Here is a 17,433-nt window from a genome sequence, read left to right on the forward strand (position 1 = left end):
AGAACGACGACAAAAAGCTAAAATCAACATCGGATCTCGCCGGATGTTGGGTGGGCTACCCTTCCTTTTTGCTTCCAATGATAGAGCTCGTTAAAATAAACATGTATGCTTGTCCCGTCAGCGATATAGGGAGCAGTTCCTTGTTGCTGTTTTTTTTTTGTTTTTCGTTTTCAAGGGTATGTTTTGTGGTTTCGCATTCACGCACGCAACGAGCAGTCGCTACATAACGTGCTGGGGTGGGTGACAAATATGAAGTACATGGCATAAAATGTATGTGCGTGTGTGTGTGTGTGTGTGTGTGTCTGTATGTTTGTGTTTTGGGGAAGCAGCATTGCTCCGAAAAGCGCAAACGCAACATCCGTGCTACCTCAATAGCGTTTTGATTTTGGGGCACCAGGGAAGGATATTTCTAATGAAACATTGGGAAGAGTGGCGAAAGGCGCTTTTTTCCTTTTTTTTCTAACCACTTTGGATTGCTGCTGCTGCCGTACGTAATCCAATCGAACTATTGCAAATGTAACGGAACAGTGTGACAGCTGCTACCGCTCCCTTTAACAGCCTGTGCAAAGTGTTCACGCAATCATCATAACCATCATCATAATCAAGACTTGGTTTGCGGGAAATCAACCAAGGGAACAGGGAACAAAAACAGATGCCTCGTGTCAAATTAGAAAACACTTCACGGAGAGTTTGTGTCAAAAAGAAGCTTTTTTTATTATGTATTTTTTACACCCATTTAGTGCATTATTTTTTCGAATATTAAAGATAACAATTGTAGGTAATTGTAACAAAAAAAAAACGGGGAAAAGCAACATTCGACACCTCTTCCCAGTACTTAAACATGGCCTTTGTTTCCCTACATTTGCTAAACACATAGCCGCTGCCTGTCAGCCTCAAATTTATGCGGGCCAACGTTCGTTGACACAGTGGTTGATAGTAGTAAAAACAAAAGCAAAACAAAACCGGGTTGCCAGCGTTGTGTAAGGTAATGTAAACAAGCTTTAAACATAATCGTCAAAGTCTGACCGGTCGCTGTGCCAAAGGATGACGACACCGGTACCGTCCGTAGTCAGTCTGTTCGAACCGTCGGATTTTGCTGAGGCGAAAGGCAGCGGCTGGCATTGAGGTTAGCATATAGGCTAACTCCCCCCCCCCCCCCCTTCAACGTCCCGGGGATGACTCGGGGATGACGATATGGAATTGTAGTTTTTACGGATTATGGCGCAAAGCAAAATATTGCTACACGGGCCCACGGTACCAGCGGGCACCAGGGAGAGCACCGATCGGCAGGCGAAACGGACGAACCGGTGGTTTGGTGAATCGATTTGGTTCCGTTGCTGCCACCGGTTGCTGGATTAGGGTCGGATTATTTTGTACGATAATGACACCGTGTTAGTGAGTGTGTCAGCAGATTGTTGGCCGGATGGGTGCCGGGGTAGGGAGCGTTGCCTTCTGCCTCTCTGCGTTCTATTATCGGTGTTGTGTGTTTTGTGAGCCATAGCACTAATTGTTTCGCTGTGATAGCACGAGCGAATAAGCTAGATCGTGACAGAATGCTTAACTGTCTAAACTCGCTCAGCAAGGCGGTACTATAAATTAGGGTATTAAAGTAACTTTTGAAAGTTCGAATGAAGTCTTCATAGTTAATACTGAAATTGTGGTCATTGTCCCAACTCATCCCCTGAAGATATGCAAAACGTTATTTAAAAGGAGATAGAACAGCTTGAACAGATGTTAACGGTAATAAATTATTATATGCAAACATATCTAACTTTCGGGGGTTCAACCCATCGATGATGGAACAGGGGAACTGCGTAAGAATATTTTCCCTCGAACGTTTAATGGACATATTCTTCCTTTTTATGACATTGAATCCCACTGCTACCTCCCTAAATCGTTCTCTTCACTCTCTTGCTTACAGATGGTAGTCAATTCGTGATCGTGAATCAAGGCGTCCCCGAGCGACCGTCATAAAGTAGAAGATATCCCGGCCAAAGCTAATGTTTTAATCGTCCACTCAGCGTGCAGCTGTACAACACAGCACAGAACAGTAGATAAGCAAAGCAAAATCAAACACACCGTTTGGCATGGCTAAAGAGCGGCAACATAGCGTAATCGGGCTCTCTTCGCGGTGAGACATAACGGTGCCCCGCGCTCATGTGCAGCAGCGACAATGCAGTGTATGGAACAGGTGACAGCTCTGGTCAGTGTTTTAGTGCAACCGCTGGTAGTGTCCGCACGGGATAGCATCGATACAAAGCGAAACTAGCCACAGCAAGCCTGTGCCTGCGGTATGCTACAGCTGTTGGAAAGTAGCGTCAAGGGCTCAAAACATAAGACAAAATAAGAAGAACGCCTCTCCTGCGTAATCATAACGGAAATAAAACGCACGTAATACCACAGTTTCCTACTCACATACATATAGGAATTGAAGGCAGTATCTCTCTGTGTGTGTGTGTGTTCATAGAAAGGGCGACAATGTAATTGCAACCCTCGCATGGTTAGAATTGATCACACGAAAATGGAACTAGCGTAACACTCGAACGTCTGTAAAAATGTTATCCTAGTAGAATTTAAAACATAACCTTTACAACAAAACAGCTAAACCAAACGAATAATGATATACTCTCGCCATGCGAATTGAATATCTAAGTGTCAACGTGTTCTTAACAGTGCAAAACAATTCAAAACAAAAGTAGAGCAATCTCCCATTCTCCCTTCGTGCTCACTTTCGCTCACTCTATCGCTCTATCGAATAGAGTAGTTGTTCGGCGATCTGTAAGTGCGTGTGTGCCCCATGTGTCATCATCATCATCATCATCATCATCGGTGTACTATTAACGCGAGTGTGTGTCGTACGTGTGCGTGTGTGTTTGTCGTGTGAATTCTTTCTAATTGAAATTTTTAAAAGAAAAGTTAAATAAAGCCAATCCTTCCCTCGCAAGTGTGGTGGCCTGGATGGATCACGCAAGGATTAAGGGCAAACGTCAACTACCCACAACGGCGGTGGCGGTGAAAGGTGCTTGAAGCAAACTAACTAAGCAAGCCAGTGCCATTGCCATTTTACGATTGCTGCTGTCAATACATGTTATTGTCACCATAGTTACCGACGAGAGCAGTGTGGTTCGTACCGTCGGTTCTGCCGTGGCCAAGAGTGTATCGCAGTCGGAGTGACGGGGTCGGATATACCGACACGTTGTTGTGAGTTGCAGTGTATGTGCATGTGTGTGTGTGGGTGTACGTGCGTGTGTGTTTGACCGTATCGGCAAAGGGATATAGGGCTTGGCTAGAGATTACACAACAGAGTATCCCAGCACGCTCGCGCCGCATCCCAGGTACGACCGAGTGTGTGGTTTGACGTGTGTTTTGGGTTGCCGCTTCAGCGACTCACCGACTCAGTTGGCGCTAGGGCAGCGTTTGCGCGACGGCTCTGAGGACGGCGCCATTCAACGAAGGTGCCAAAGGTGCCGCCTTCCTTCAGAAGGAGGCTCCGCATAGGCGCTAGGCTGCCAGCTGCAGGCGATGCACCGGTTTGCGGATCGACCGTAAGTACCACTGGAATTTTGTTCTTTTCTTCTTATTTTTCTATTATTACGGTGAAGAAGAAAGTGGGGGAAGAGGGGATTGGTGGTGCAACGTTCCTAAAATGAATTGGAAATGTTTTGAGGGCCAAGGATTTTTGTTGTTTGTTGTTGTTGGGCAGGAGTTGGCTTGAGTTTCCGTTTTGGGCAAACGCCAGTGTGGACCACGTGTACCGTAGAGCGTCCGCAACAAGACTTAGTTTCGAACTGCCCCAGGGCAACTAATATGTATCCGTCCGCAGCACGACCTGGGTCATCTCCCACACCGTGTATAAGGCTGATCCTTTTTCTTCATTTTCACCTTACCACCTTCCAGCAACATCTACGCAGCACGTAAGTGTCGGTATGAGCTGCTGGTGGAAAATGTGCTGCCCTCCACGACTCGAAATAAGACTCTAGTGCAAATACGCATCCCAGCGCTAGGCTTTGCCCGTTGGCAACGGTTGAGTTTCGCAATCTAAATTCCTAGGTCAAGTTCTGGCACTTGAAATCCAGTCTGAATAGGCATTTAGAGTGCTTGGGCGTGTAAGTGTGTTTGTGTTTGCACGGCATTCTCGTTGCTTCTTGGAAGCGCACTTTGGAAATTGTTTTCGTTCCTGCTTGCCGTTGCCTCGTTGTTGGCTGCAATTTGGTACGTAGCGAAATAACTTCAAAATTTGTTTGCAGTTATGTATGTTTGTCCGTACTTGAACGGTGCAAGGCTAATGGTAACATTTGATGAATTATTATACTTTCTTGGTTTAAGAATGAAAATAAAACTCACACACAGTCGCACAGAACGTAATGGTAACACGAGAAAATCCATCTCGTTAAATTGTGATTCGTCTTCCGATTCAATTTCCGAGATCAAATCTATGTCGTCATTAATAAAGAAACCCAGATCCACAACATCGCGCTAAGCTCTAAAACAAAAGAAACGACACAAATCCTCACAAAAAATGTTGTCCACTTCCCGTACGGTCAACTGGATGGCTGGTTCACGCCACGCCGGCTGTAGGTCAGCAGAAAGGCAATAAAACAAAATATAATCCCCCAAGCATTTTGCGTGACACATGGTTCAGCGCCAAACGACTTTAGATCATTAACCGTCTCGGAGATGTCCGAGCGTCTCGCTCAACGGACGCAGTAAGAATGAAAAGCATTCAGCGGCCGAATCTAGTAAAGGTTTACGGCGAAGGATTGTTTGAAATGATGACAGAGTGGATGTGAAAATTTGACCATTTTATACATGAAAGCATTTCCCATAACCGTTACTATTTCTTTCTAATTCGCAATCAAATAATCATGCTTTTATAAATCTGACCAAACACTACTATACGAAGAACGATACATACCATATCGAGTTCTGCAAAATAGAAAATAAAAAAAAAATCACTCGCAAAGCCCATCTTGTGACATAAAATATCGAACGTTCTAGTATAAATCACATCCATCAGCACTCCCTACTCTGCCGAACACACGCAAGCGCGCACACAAATCGCTATTGTTCTTTCTCGCTGACTAGCCAGTCAGTGCGCCCATTCCATTACCATCTCGAACGATTGCTAGACGAAAGTCGTGCTATCTGCTGCTATTTTGTCTATTGTATATGTTCCTCTCGAACGCTGAGATACACATTGCGTGTCGATTTTTTTTGGTTCCTGCCTTGTATGTGGGCGCGTGTCCTCCCGATGCGCTACCCCGAGACGATTGCGGGTTGCGCTTTGCTCGCACACGCTCGCATCATATTGAATTAATGGTGAATGTTTCGAGGAAAAGCCTCTTATCGAATTGATTTTATTACGTTCTTCATGCTGTTTTTTTTTTTCAGAGGTTCTTTTGCGAAATCGCGCACATTTTGAGGCAAAATGCAAAACACAACCGGCAGCTTAATATCACTTGCGCGCGTCTTATGGTTTCGTTTCGGCTGCAAAGGACCGTTAGCTTCGCCGGTTTTTGTGCGAAACATTGAGACTTTTCCCTCTCGCTCTCTTTATCTTTCTCTCTTTCTCTCTCAGCCTTTTGTTTGCGACTTGGTTTGTACTCATTTCCGATCCATCCGGGATTGTGCTCCATTTGGCAAGTATTTATTTTAATTTGCCTACGCGTGCGGCTTCTTCGGGCGTGCTTTCGCAGTTGTTCTGTAGTTTGATTTTTACATCATTCCGTAATGGGTGTGCCTTTTACGTTGCCGTTCGTTCGGAAGGGCCACGCACAATAGCATTACCAAGGGTTATTTAGACACTTAATCGGTGAACGTTCTGAGATAATTTGGCACAACATTCAGGACCCTCCGGATTGATACGTTGCAATGCATAATTGAGCAGATTGGGTAATAGTATTGTTTCCATCATGCTTCATTTTGTGTTGAATTGTAGTCTGACTGCGTAACAAATGCTTGCTTCTTGCTGTGTTTTTAAAATACGCTTACAAGATTACTTAAAGAAAACATTATTAAACAGTATTTCGTTTTTTTAAGATAACAAAAGTATTTCAAGACGGGAAACACTTTAATTAAATAATTATTCGAATAAATTTTTAGCTCTTTAATTCAAGCACTCATGTTACGGTAAGCAACTGTTCAATTGTTGGCTTAAAGCGATAGTTAAACTAATTAACTAACCCGGTACTTAATCATCACTAATTAGCTGTGCAGCTTCTTCGCTGCATTATTGCTGCCAATTTGAAGTCAATTACGATACATGTTCAAGTGTCTGATCCCAATTCACATCACGCACACATACGCGCTCACGCAAATAAGCTTAACTGTCTCCTGCGTAGCGACCTGCATACGTGTTATGAAAGCGAGTGGTGCTCTCGGAATATGGGTGTGGTTGTTCGCTCGCAATCAAAGTGCGAAGCGAAATCATCGACTTCATACTCGTCTGAACAAATACTTCGACGTGGCGTTTCCGGCGCAACGAACGCAGGCTGTACGCAGGCCGCAGTAGGGGAAGTGTCAAAACACGGGGACGATGAGACTTTACGAGGGTATTCTGCTAAGGCTCACGCTATGCCCGAGCACGTTCTTCACGAGCTGGGCTGCGATGCTCAGTGCTATTTATACTGATTGTTTCTTTTTTGTGCCTGTTAGTATTCTGTTACCTAGCGTCACCGTTTGAGTTTGCAAAACGGTCCATGTGGGAGAGTGAAAATTTGCTCTACCCTGTCTCCCGGGGACGGAAAGATATCATAATGATCTAGGCCGAGTTTCGACTGAGCTTTCCCAGAGTTACCGACACAGAATCAAAACTTTTATTCCTACTGTATCGCTTATTTGGTTTGTGTGTATGTTTTTTGTGTATGTGTATGTATCACTCTGCCTCGAGCTTCATTAGAGCACTTTTTCAACAACTCTTCTACCATTAAGCAGGCCTTCGTTCATTTTCTCTATTTATCTAACGGTATCTCTCTCTCTCTCTATCATACTCACTGGCTATTTCCGTTGGGCTTTCTTCTCCGCCTATGCCGGAAAACTTGGCAGCATTGTGTAGGCAACTGGGCGCCAACTTAAGCGGCGAAGAAAAAAAAGCACCAAACTCGAAATTCGAGCCTCTAGCTAGAGATTCACGGATAAGTAAGCCTGATGGCCCTTCACAATCCATCCTGTACCAAAAGGAAGCAGCAAAGCGTGGTGGCCATGACATCTGGAGAGCGTTGAAAATTTATCTCTTCTCGATGATTGTCGCCAGTGGATCATGCTGTAGTGAATCAGCGGAATGATTAGCTTCAGCTATCTGATTCGGTGCGCTGTGGAATGTGCTAATTTTTGAATAAATTGAAACGATATTGCTTGCGAAGTGATTGATTGCTTTAAAAAAGGTCGCTGGAGGTTGGTTTCCGTTTACATAGCAGTATTACAAAATAATTTATTAAACTACCTGCCAGCGATCGGATGTTTCACCACACACTGTTTTCGATTGACTGCTTAAATCGTGTTTGCAATCCATAGTTGGTTTTAATTTTTATTGTTCTATTCCAAATATCATTTTTATTTAAAAAACACCATCTGGCACAATGTGCCAATCGTCCGTTCTGCCACGCAGAGTATACAGTCCAGGAATGATTATGAAAATAATTTATTCTCATTAACATAATCAAATGCAATAAATTTCGAACGTAAGGATATGCTTCCGTTGAAATGGTTGTGGCTCACCATTGTTGGACTGAAATGGATTGTTTTTTTTTGTTCAGCTGCTACATACCGAGAAAGGCGCTTGGGGCTTTTGGTGTGGGCTTACGCTTAGCTCAGATTCGGTCGAATTAGTTCACCGAGTGAAATGTTTTATGAGCGTTCCCGGATGACAACTTTCCCAGCAAAGCTGACAGCTGAGTTGCGTTGCAGTAATGATTGGGCTAGTGGTCTCGTTGGCAAATGATGAATTTTGCTTTCCCATTAAAAAGCAGATGGATCCTAGCTTACAGACGGCCCGACATTGTTCGACCTTAGGGCTTGAGGCAGCATTTCTGCGTAACTGCTACGCCAGGTTGTCGGTACAAACGATGATTTATTCATGAAATGCGTACCGCTGTAGTATCTGTTGAGCTGAAAGGAAATAATACAGTTAAAAATAAATGTTGTCGTTTTTTTTATTGAAAGCATCTGGAACACAGCAGAGAACAAACAACTATTAGGCATTGTTTAGAAAGTGTTGTGTACAATGGAGGCGCATGGTGCTTTTCTAGCTAGGGATTTGAATAGCAATTTGTACATGCATTTGACGACGTAACAATTTTAAGGACATTCAGAAGCCATGAATTCTTATAATTCCTTCAAGTCATTGTGTTTCGAGCTGTAAGCAAGATGCAATTGATAGATATAATTTATCGTCACAGGAAAGATATAATTTAAGCGTAATGGAGACGCATGGTTGTTCATAGGTTGGATTTGCATTCATATTCTTTATTACAGAAATTGGCTGAAACCCCCAAACGAGACAAAAACTAACACTCAAACGTTTATTTTTTGTATGTTTTGTTAATTTGGAATTACCACAGCTACTTTTTTATTAAAAATAAACGAACACAATGGATTCCTTATTTTTGATTTCCTTTATCGTACAGCTTACCACAACATATTATACAAAACAGACATTTAAAACAGACATTCTTCAAATTCTCCAACGTGATAACTGCTGAGCATAAGCAACGTCATGCAAATCTTTTTGTGATCCAATCATCTAGTGCCTATCAACAATATAGCTCAGTTTATGAATCGTCCCTTTCCAATGAAGCAAATTAAGCTCGCCAAATACACACATGCGATGGTCAGCAAATACTGCGTAGACAGCATAATCACTAGCCAACAATAATCTCACGAGCAACACGGTTTTCACTCCCCGAGCACAAAGCCGACAGATTTCCTCGCTCCCGGATAAACGGCAGCTATTGTGATTGTGTGGATTTGTGCGTAAACCGCTCTCTAATAATTCGACTTGCGCTCGATGCCTGCCAGCGATGCATGAAGCAGCCGAATTCACAAACGAGAAGAACAAAAAACCACTCATGCGTGGCCGGCCTACCATACGGCTAGCACCTAGTCGCCCCAATCGGTGGGTGCCCCTTGCAGGGTGGCGCAATTGGACCGCAAGCGCACCGAGCTCTGGATGCTGAGCGCAATAACGGTTCGCTGCCGCAGGCACATTTAATGCGGCATGGCTCGTACACGCCATCGATAAATTTATCGCCGCATCATACATATTTAATTTACGCACAATCTCACCGACTCATGGCTCGAAAATCGCTCTAAATCCAACGCTCTGCTTCCGGTGTCGGTCGAAAATCCTAAATGCGAATTTCCCAGCGGTCCTTGCCCTGTACGGTACGCATTGGAAAACACGCGGACACACACACACACACACACACACACACACTCGGGCGGTGATTTGTGCGGTGGTGCGATAAAAGGGGATGGAGGCAAATTGAGATGTACGAGTGTGAATTTTATCACACAATCTTATCTCCGGCAGTCGGCTGGAAGGGCGATAGATTGTTTCATAAATCAAAGACTTGATCATTACTTCCGTCTTTTGTTGGCGGTGCCGAGCGCGAGCGAGCGGTGCCACGCGGACGGACAAGTTGCTGGATAACTTTAAGCTTTTGCAGCAGATTACAAGTGATTTATCTCGGAAAGCACTTAGAGTTATCAAGTTCAGCGCTTAGACGAGCGATTGAAAACCGGGAGCATTGTTTAACCAAGGCGTAACAGTTCGGAAAAACAATGTTTGTGTAAGCTTTGGTTGTTTAAAAACACAAACTCTCTGATTAAACTCAAAAAGTTGCTGATACAATTAATATCCCGCAGTTATTAAAGCATTAAATTTAGTACAGACTAATAAACCGCAAAAATATGCCAATAGAAAGACTTTTTCATTCATTAAATAACCCGCAATTTAAGAAGGAACGTGATCAGACATTTATTTTTCCCAACATCTTTAGCTTAACGATTGAAGTCACTTATTCATTGCCAACCCTTTTCTTTCCTGTACATTCTCAAATAAAAAAACAGCCTTTTTCCCTTGCCGTGCAGCCACCCCGAGCGAAAGGTTGCGGGCGTTTAATTTGCGCACACAGCGAACCGGGCAGACTTTGCGACCGGTCACATAAATCTCCCCAATGAACCGCAATGAATGACAACCGACGGAGCAAAATTAATGAATTTGCTTGCGCGAAACGCACGCGCGCCATGCACGATTATGCCTCAAACTGGCACACACACCCACCCCGCTCCACCCGGGTTTTTGGCCGTCATACCTTGCATCTCGTTCTAGCGGCAGCCTGGCTGGCCTGCTGCCCCATAAATATCCCACGAACGCATTCGCCTGTCCAAAGGATTATCAACGGGCACGGGTTTTGGGAGACGTTTTGGTGAAGAATGCGGCACGGACACATCCCGACCCGACCCAGTGCGGTTTGCGGGGACTCATCATTAATCATTAAGTTAGTTCAACTGTGCTGGCCAGCCGATGGAGCCTTGGAGGGTCGGCGTACGTGGATGGCACGGCGAAGGGATGATATTACTTACGTACACGACTAGCTCCAACAGCACAGCGATCGTTTTAATGGCAAGTCTCGGCGCAGCGTAACAGCTGAGACAGTTTCACCACTGCAAACGGAAGCTTTCTGTCTAGCATCGGTTTTTGGACAAAGTTGGACGGCAGTGGATCACCGCGGGCTGTAATTTGTAGTACCAGCTTCGGTCAGCCAGAAATGAGTAACAGTTTCTTGGAAGCAGCCTGCCGTACGCCACCGTACAACCATTGTTTGCAAAGTGCGATTTATTTGAGCTCGCTTTCACCGGGAGCCAGTTTCAATTAGTGTGCAACTTTCTATGTGTACAGCAAGGGGGGGGGGGAAGGGGGTCGGTGCAAGACGAGCGCCGACGATACGCACCAAAGAGGGAGAACGAACGCTTAACGCTTGCAGGTGCATACCCTTAAGGCAACGTCAAGCGTATCGAATGTCCAGTGCCGCCAGGGGTTCGTTGTTTGTGCCAACAGCAATGGGAGTCTCGTGTCCTTCTCTCTGTGAGTGTGTGTGTGTGTGTGTGTGTGCCACCGACTGAACGAACGTTTGGCTTTCAGTATTGAAGTCTGGGCTATCGGTGCTGGCTCGTTCGTTATGCAAATGCTGCACGATCCCTCGTGCCCGGAGCCCGGCGCCGGTAACGGTCGGCTCAAGAAAGTTTGCGTTCGGAGTCGGAAATGAAGGCGCGCATCCTTTTGATTATAAACCTCACGTTTATGTTTTGTGAAGCACCAAAAACAGCGCATGTGGGTATGTGTGTGTGTGTGTGTGCGCGTGTGTTATGGGTGCAAACCCAGGAGCAAACCGGACGGCACATTGGCCCGTGGTCAACGTTCTGCGGCAAAAACTTCTTCCTCTTCCTCCCGGGGATGCGGCACATTTTGGCCAGTAAAATATGTCTTTCGAATTCGGACCCGTGCTCTACGGAACGCGTGCTCGGAAGCGGAGGGTAAAGAAAATTGCAGCAATCAAGGGGCACGCAAGCAAGTCGGAGATGCCTGGAGATGCTTAGGGAGGGAGGGAAACTGAAGAAAGTACAGCACCCGAAGAAGGGTTTAGAATTGTCCGACCATATGCCAAACGACAAGCTGTGGCGGTTCTGTGTGGAACATAATAATATATTTGAAGAAGCTTCTTCCCTTCTCGACTGGGGCCACCGGGGGCAACGTGGGCAGCCAGCGGCCGGCTGCTGTACAAAGTGCAATGGATAGTTTGGCACGGGATGTTCATGTTTCAATGTTAGGCACGTTCGCCTCCGAGCGAACGAGGGCTCCTTCGAGCGGTGAGATAATTTAGAAATGTACTCAAGCTTCTGCAGTCAAATAATTGGATCTTGTGCGCTCGGTATTTCATTTCGGCAAGCGCCGCACGCTGCCATGGTGAGATACAATGTGGGGCTTTTAAAATGGGGAAACAATGTGAGTATTTTTGTTCTATAAAAATCTTTGAAACATAGTTTGGTAAAAAGGTATTTTTCTTGCTAATAGAAAGCTAACTTTTATTGCAACAATAAACTCATACTGTACAATCCAGTTGATTGCAAATGCTTCTGTCTAGCACTCTGTTTACTGCTGTGTAGTACAACACTACTGTCTATAAATAAAATATCATCATAAAATCAATCCAGGAGCATTGGCCTGAGACCGTCGCAGGTGGGTGCCGTTTTTTTTTTCTTCCAACCCGCTCAAGTGTCGTGAACTTTTAATACTGTGCAAAGAATGACATTCGCCACCTCAGTGCAACTACTTCACATGCACACAGTGAGGCAGGGCTGCGCATATTGGCACTCTGGGGGAAAGAAAATATGTAAAACCACGACCATAGCACGATGCGTACATAACGTGCGAAAGACGCAGCCTCGTATGAGTGTTACGCTAAGGCAAAATATATCTGCATGAACACCCGACGCAAACAAAACTTCCCCACTCCTGCAGAAAGAAGTGGCATAATTTATTATGCAAATCATGCCAACAGTTGCAGCTGAGTATCGCGAAACAGGAGACGGAGAGGACTGGCTTCAAGAGAGAGAGGGAGGGCATCGTTTTCCGCCTACTTCTCATGTCTCTTTTTTTGTTGCAGCGCTACTCGAGCTCAGCCAGGTGAGACACTCACCTGTAGTGTGTTTATTTGGCCTCGCCCCATCCCACAGCATCCCGCAGCAGCCTTGGCCGATAAACATCCCGATACGATGGTTTTATTTCCCTTTCGTGCAGGCTCTTTTTTCGGTGTATTTTTCCACGCCGTGAATCTCGGGCCGGCGGGCGGCACTTTTGCTGGCAGTGAATTTCCCTACGGGGGCGACCGAGCTGATCACGGCACAGCAAGCAAAAGAGCAACGCGCGAGTGCTCCTCGTGGGTTTATTATTATGCCCTTTTTTTCGTTATTCTCTCTGCACCGATAACTCGCACTCCATTTCTCTCCTTCACTCTCTCTCTCTCTCTCTCTCTCTCTCTCTCTCGATTAAAGCACGACACCCTGCATGTGTGTGTGTGTGTATGTGGGTTGGTGGAAAATGTGGCAAAGCATTCAATTGGGACGCCCTCATGTGCGGGTGGTACGGTAAAGGAAGTATGTTCTGCGGCTGTTGCTCGTTTCGTTGGTCGGGCTCAGCCCTACCGGGGAGTGGTCGGATTCTTGCATGTTCCTCTTTCGTACGCGCTGCCCGTTCATCAGCGGGGAAGGCAAAACTGCGCCAAAATGAACGGGTACGGGGACGCAGCTGTACGTGGGCGAGCAGGGAAAATGGTGCGTTCATGCAAAATAATAAAGCGTTCATTTAATATTTATATTTATTGATTTTTTTCTCCACTTTGGAGAGCACTGCTTCTTCCCTCAAACCAGCTTGCAAACACACACACACACACACGTGAAGAGTTTCGTTGCTTTTTTTTTGTTTGCTTCACCTCTCTCGAAACGATGTGTTGGGTATGTGTATTCGTGGGTATGTGTGTACCCAGCAGCCCCAGTTTGGTAAAGAGCCAGCCAGCAGAGCACACAGCCTGTTTCAAGTTTACCGTAAACAGAGTGCCAATGTTGCATCGGGCCCGAACCGATGGGTCGTATAAACTGTTTTCCGTGTATTGGGAGCCACTTTTCCTGGAAAGTGGAAAGTATTTTCAAGGCGCTACCTCCGGGTGCACTAAAGCGAATGTAAAGTTATTCACTGATACGGAATTAAGCGGGAAGGGAACAGTTCCAATGAAAAGAGTTTTGTTTGTGTTCGCTTAATATTGTTATTCGTGAATTGCTTAATTAATTTGCTTTCTGCTATAGTTTATGATTCAAACGCGCTGGTAATGTATGCCAAACAATGCTTCAATCGTTCGTTTGTGTACTACACGTTTAGTTTGGCCCAGCATTTATCACCGAACAATTACATGTTTTCAGCATCATCATATTGATTTTTCATTCCATTAGCGACGCTGGCAAAACTGGCTTTACGCGCTGGGCATTTATTGGTGCCTAACAGTTACGAGATCGCTTGCAAGCTACCTGCTCTTCTTTCTCCTACATCTATTCTAACGGTACAGCCAGCCGAGGGCCGTCGATTTGTATCAGAAAGCCAACCATAACGATTATGTAGTTCAATAACACAATTAATTTCGAGATGAACGATAACGATCCGGCTACCCTTTTGTTGACGCGTTTGACTTTGTCTTATCCTCGGTCCAAAACGGCCCAAGAAGCGGGCCAAGAAAACAACCCATCCCCTGTCCCGCTTCCGAGTGTTTCCCCCCGGGACAGCTGTTTCGGCCGTTCGATACGAGCCGGCCAAGCGACGTCCGCTAGCGAAAGCACGGTCACCGTCCTCACGGTGCTGCTGTGGAGGGTTTAGGTCCTGCCCGAAAAACGGCTGCCCCACCCCGTACGCTTTATATGCGCGCTGTGTGTGAGACGATGCTAACCGGGCGATTCGAACGTCATAACTTGTAAACAAAGCATTTTTATGGGTAGGATTATTATTATAACTTCTTTATTATTATCGATGTGTTATGCTCACCCGCAGTCTCCGGAGCTGTTGCTGTTGGTGGTGGTGGTGGTGATGGTGGTGAAACGATTGGCTGCACGGAAAACGGTGGGCAGGAACTTTACCTTCGGGGTGAAAGCGGCTCATAATAATAATGATTGTAACGATAATGACGCAGGAGCTTGCCGACAGGATTGACTATGGCTTCCGTGTAGCACCGCTTCCCGTTTGTGGGCTTTTATGTAGGAAAAAAGTCACCCGCACCACTTGGGCTACATTGTAATGCTGTAAAACAAAGATCTGTAGGCAAAGACTAATGTTTCACATTTCATTTTTGGCATTGATTTGTGTTCTAAATAACCATCACTTCTACTTCAGTCTGTGCTATTTTACTTCTAAACTATTATCAAAACTCACTGACGTGATGAAATTAATGCTGCAAGTTTAAGATTCAGTGAGCGTAATAGATTAACTTTCTGTCTCTCTTTCTCTAGAACACATTACGCTATTAAAAACAAAACCCCTTCAAACCGACAAACCACAGCACCCTACAGGGCTCGTGTTTGCTATCGTTCCCATTTATTATCTCCTTGTTCTTTTACTGTAACCATAACAAGTGCACTGGGGAAACTTTTCAATAGTGCGCCAGCACACCTTCTACCTCCACTTGCGCAAGAACACTTAAAATCGCCCAGACAGCCGCACCGTGGATTCCAGCAAAACGGAGTAAAATTCCTGGTATTTATTCGAAAAGTATGGCTTCATCGTAATTATGCTCGAACCGTGGTTTAGCTTGGAATGAAACCGTTTGCGAGCAGTAGCTACAAAAAGGGAGAAACAATTTTCCGTACGATTTCCCTGCCAAGCGAGAGAGAGAGAGAGAGAGCCGTTCCCAAGCGCGCACTCGATATCGCGCCCGGGCATTCGCCCGTTATCGCCCGGTGCCAGCATTTTACCAGAGCAGAGAAACAATTAAATTGCAAACAGAAGAAGAAGGAAAAAAATAGCGAACTGCGTAAGGAATGTTACAGAGTAATTTGCTCTGCTTCCCCCACCTCCGCTCTCGCCCTTACGTCCGGGGAGCGTTCGTGGCGCATGCCACTTCGCTTCCGCATCACCGTCTAATCCGCTCACTCGCACTGCACTTAACAGCTTTAGTGCTTCCTCATCGTATCAGCAGCCGCTTTATTCAATTTCTGTTACTAATGAACAACAATCGCGTGAATAATGATGGACGCGGACGAGGCTGTTTGCCAGTGCGCCTACTGGCGGCCTCTAATTCTGTGCACAACGCGTTCGTGTCCCAGGCCGCCGCCACAATGGCTGTGTAAGTGCCGGCGGCGAACGTAACCCATCCACGCCGGGATGAAATATTGAGATGTTTGGAGAACAATCAGGCGCGGCCGAAGCAGTTTATCCTTGCCAGGAAAGCTAAAAGAACCCCCGGCTTTGCGAGCAAGCATCTTTATTTTGATTAATTTTTCCATCGCCTGATACGCATCGCGCCCGGAGCGCACAGGCACAGGGGAGCGGAAAAGTGGGTGGAAAATACCCTTGCGGTGGCACTGTTTGTCCTTGAGATTTCGTGCGTGTTCGATACGGTATTTGTGCGCTTGTGTGTGTGTTTGTGTGTGATTTGTGCCATGTTTCTCTGGCACTATCTCGGTAGGCCGAAGCATTGACCCACCACCATCGAGACCGTGCCCGGGGCGGGCGGTGAAGAAAATCTGTCGCCAAAATCGTGTTGGACTCGTTCGTATCCACGTCTGGAGCCTCGTTCACGGCGACAAAGCAAAGCAGCAGTGCCAGCAGTGGGAAAGCAGAGTGCAAAACAAACAACGACAGAAGTAAAACGAAAGAAAGAAAGAAAAAAAAACAGCAACAAGAAACGCTGGCGACTCTGAAGACTCTGCATCCGTACCACATTACAGCAAACGAAGCGAAGTCCTTCGCGCCCGGAGAAAACCCACAAACCCGTAACGGGGTCCAATAAACTAACCTCACTTCCCGGAGCGAGACAGCGCGACAGCGTGCGGCGGTATCGTTGCCGAAGCCCAAATTGCTCCCCGGGGCGGATTGTGCCTTGGCGACACTGAACCGCCAATATGTCTGCCCTCGAGGAAGGCGCACAACGGGCGTCCTGCGGAAGCGCGAGGGAAGGAGGTGTTCGAGCTCGCCCCAAGAGCCGTCTTCAGCTGGCCGAGCCTTTTTCGCAGCCCGCACGTCATCGAACTAGTGGAGCTTGGGCGCGATGGAACGCGATGGAATATAAAATGTATTTTATGATTTTCATCATCAGCCATTTGCTCGTCCCTGCTGGTCGAGGGAGGCTTGGGGGGGGGGGGGGCTGCTGAGAGATAGCTGTTGGCTGAACGGCAATCGGTCTTCGAGATTCGAGCATTCGAGCTAAAAGGCTGATGCGTTGCGTTGCTAGCACTATTGTCAAGGTTCTTTGACCGGTCCCGGGGTGATTTCGTTCCCAACATTGACCGGTAATGGGCGGCAGAGATGGTTGGGCAATCATAGATTTGCGAATTACAATGTGAACCTTAGAGAGAGAGAGAGAGAGATAGAGAGAGAAAAAATAAGAGAGAGAGTGAAGGATAGAGAACGTTGTTAAAGATACATGCGAGTTGGATATGCAATTTCTGACTGATTTAATCTCACTATAATTTTTTGAGCATAAAAGCCTACCGTCTTGCTATACTATAACAATTGTTTCAAATAACAGTTACCTCTCGCTCGAAAGGGGTTTCATTTTTTTTTCAAATTTCATTTATAACATCCTCTCTATCATATTCAAATACTTTCTTTAGGACCGAGCGCAAAACTCCTTTCTGACAAATGGGTACATATCAGCACAGCACTAGCTTTTCCAC

General features: G+C 45.9%; 1 protein-coding gene across 3 annotated transcripts in view; it reads left to right on the forward strand.

Moving 5' to 3' along the window:
* The window catches only part of LOC1272986 (acetylcholine receptor subunit alpha-like 1), a 91,506-nt gene that overhangs the window by 28,790 nt on the left and 45,283 nt on the right, over positions 1 to 17,433 (forward strand). For all 3 annotated transcript variants that reach the window (XM_061646966.1, XM_061646965.1, XM_061646964.1), the window contains exon 2: positions 1,922 to 3,545. The gene's annotated coding sequence lies outside the window, so the exon portion shown is untranslated. The remainder of the gene's footprint in view (positions 1 to 1,921; positions 3,546 to 17,433) is intronic.

This window comes from Anopheles gambiae, chromosome 2 (genome assembly GCF_943734735.2).
Source record: "Anopheles gambiae chromosome 2, idAnoGambNW_F1_1, whole genome shotgun sequence".
Taxonomy (NCBI): domain Eukaryota; kingdom Metazoa; phylum Arthropoda; class Insecta; order Diptera; family Culicidae; genus Anopheles; species Anopheles gambiae.